This window comes from Tupaia chinensis, unplaced genomic scaffold, assembly GCF_000334495.1.
Source record: "Tupaia chinensis unplaced genomic scaffold, TupChi_1.0 Scaffold000473_1, whole genome shotgun sequence".
In the NCBI taxonomy this organism is placed as follows: Eukaryota; Metazoa; Chordata; class Mammalia; order Scandentia; family Tupaiidae; genus Tupaia; species Tupaia belangeri.
The window spans coordinates 1,788,559-1,791,513 of NW_006159982.1; the positions used below are offsets into that span (position 1 = coordinate 1,788,559).

At 34.2% G+C, this 2,955-nt stretch overlaps 1 protein-coding gene across 3 annotated transcripts in view; it reads left to right on the plus strand.

The window, feature by feature from the left end:
- The window catches only part of KCNK2 (potassium two pore domain channel subfamily K member 2), a 209,670-nt gene that overhangs the window by 162,753 nt on the left and 43,962 nt on the right, over nt 1-2,955 (plus strand). The gene's annotated exons all lie outside the window — the stretch shown is intronic.

A 2,955-nucleotide genomic window follows, 5' to 3' on the forward strand; every position in this document is an offset into this window, starting at 1 on the left:
CGCCACAATCCCTTCTCCTCCATTCTCCTCTTGGGATCTTGGGCACGCACGCACACGCGCCCGGCGCGAGTCTTAAGCCACCGGGTCCAGGACGCGAACCGCGGTCGACTACGTGGGAGTCCTGCGACATAGCCATTATGCTAACTGCTGGTTCCCGACAATATTGTGTTTTTTAAAAATTGCTTTTGCACCCTTGTTTATTTCTGATCACGTGGTAAATATATAGCTCCTTTGGGAAGAGTGTTATATAAATAGTAAGCACAGTAAAGGTGATCATACAATTTAATTCAGTAATGCCATTAATAGAAATGTATCTAAGGGATATAATTCAGTAGAACCAAAGGTAGTTCACATGAAGATGTTCATGGTTGCATTATATTCAATAGAAAAATAAAGAAAATGAAAATACTTTTATTAGAATTTTAAGTGAGAAATAATACTACTTCTACTAAATTATTATAAACTTGTATTTGTTTTGATTTTGTTTTTTAAGAGATTTTTGGTATAGAGTGTGTGCACTCACTGGAGAGACAGAGAGAGACATAAAGAGAGCAAGCAGGGAACCAGGGGGATGGCCACACGGCAATCCCTTCTCCTCTTGAGATTTTGAGCACACACACACACACACAAGTACCAGTGTGAGTTTCAAGCCAAGTGTGAGTTTCCAGCACTTGAACCATGATTGGCCATGTGATAGTCCATTGCCTTAACCACTACATCACTTTGTGGCCCCTAAGTTTGCATTCTTAAAGAAAGTTATTAAAAAGAAAAATTAGTTGTGGGGCCAGCAGGTGCCATGCTGGTTAAGTGTGCTGGACTCCCACATGGTTGAGCGTAGTTCAAGTCCCAGCCCTGGCGGCTTTCTCTCTCTCTCTCTCTCTGTATGTATCTTGTTCTGTCTCTCTGGTCAAATTAAAAACAAATAAATAAATAAAGCTAAGTAAAATCATTCTCAAAAAATCCAAATTACTTGTTATAGAGGGTGGGATTATAAATGCTCTGTTAGTACTGGAACCTCTATTATAAATAAATTTTATTTACTTTTCAATAATTTTTTTATCTTTGCACAAAAGTCCAATATATTTACTTTTAATTGTTGATGAAACAAAGCTATTAAGTCTTGTTTTCTCAATTGTGATTACAGTTCCATTTTTATTAGTAGTAATGTTTTAAACTTAAGATCAAAGTTAACTTTCTCTTAAAATTTATTTATTTAATTACATTTAATCATTTTACATCTTTACAGTGTGCAACATGGTTTTTCCCAGCATGAATACATTGCATATTAGTCAAGTAAAAGACATTTATATATATATATATATATTATCAACAGGTAACTTTTCAGTCACAAAGTTAGCTTTTAAACATTTTAGAGTAGAGCAAGAAGACATAGTTATTCTACAGTAAGAGTTTTACTTTTTTTGGTATTTTATATTTTTCATATTGATATTAAAATTATCCTATTATCCGGGCTAGCAGTGGCATGGTGGTTAAGGTGCTGGACTCCCATGTGGATGACCACAGTTAGAAACTTGAAACTGGTGAATTACTTTATCACTCACTCTCTCTCTCTCTCTCTCTGTCTCTCTAGTGAATTAAATAATAATAATAACAAATGCAAATTCTTTTACAAAAGAATATCTAATAATCTCATTGATTCAAGATTAGAGGCATAAACTTGGTAATATTGAATTGCTCATTTATTTTCAGATGTTTGAGTGCCTACTGAGTGCTGTGTAATGTTTTTCTTGTTGCCTGTCTATTGGGGCAAAAAAAAAAAAAATAACTCCATATCTTCATGGTGATGACATTCCAATTACCATGTTTCAGTAGTTGGTACCAAGCACTATGTTAAAAACTTTTTCAAAAAGAACTCATTTAATTCTTATGTATCACTTGAGGATGGTGCAGTAGAGGAACTCCTGTATTCTCTTTCCATTTTATGATTTTATAGATCTTTATCTCTAAACAGTTCTCAATGCAGTGATTTTTATGTACTATGGGCTATGACCTATAATTTTAGCAGTAGCTTGGGCAGATCCAGTCAGAGATAAAAAATATCTAGTAACTGGGGCCAGCAGGTGGTAATGGTTGGGGCACTGGAATTCCACATGGTCAACCACAGTTTGAGTTCCAGACCCAATAGCTCAAATCACACTGGGAATGTGTACGTGCATGCCCAAAATCACAAGAGGAGCATGGAGGAGAAGGTACTGAGGAATAGCTATCCCATCTGAGGGGTGATTTCTCACTTTTTCTTTCTCTTTTCCAGAGAGTGCACATGCCCTATGGCAAAAACCTAAAATAAATGGAGTTAAATAAATGAATACATAAATAAATAAATGTTTTTTAAGAAAATCTGATAACTGAACTCAAATAGAAAGTTGAAGATAAACTGCTGTGTACATACCAACTTTATTTAATATATTATGCTGTAGACTTTCTTTTGCTGTTAGAGGAGGAGCGAAAAAAAAAATAGAGAGAGAGAGAGAGAGATAGCCTGATGACAACTGGCTTAGAGATGTTTAAGACTTATCCTGTCTACAGATCACATCACTTTGTAGATTGTATCCTTTAAAGATATAAAACAGAGAAACAGTTCACCTGGTTCATGTGGAAATCAAAGTGCAGACTTTAAAGTCATTTAGTATTATACTCTAATAAATGAAATCAATGATAGAAAAAAGTGATGTGAGTATTGAAAAGTCTTTGCGATTACAAAAGATTAATTTCCCAATTAGTGTTTACCAATTATCAATTGTAAATTTAAAATTATTGTTTTAGTTTTCTCTATTTCTATCTTTTCCTAGTTTGTATTTGACCCATGATCAATTGTGTGCATGTAGAATAGAAATATTTCAAAAATATTGGGTGGTCGGTAAAGTCATGATGTATCTTCTTTTTTTTTTTTTTTTTTTTTTTTTTGAGGGGTTTTTTAACATAGATTCGCGGTTC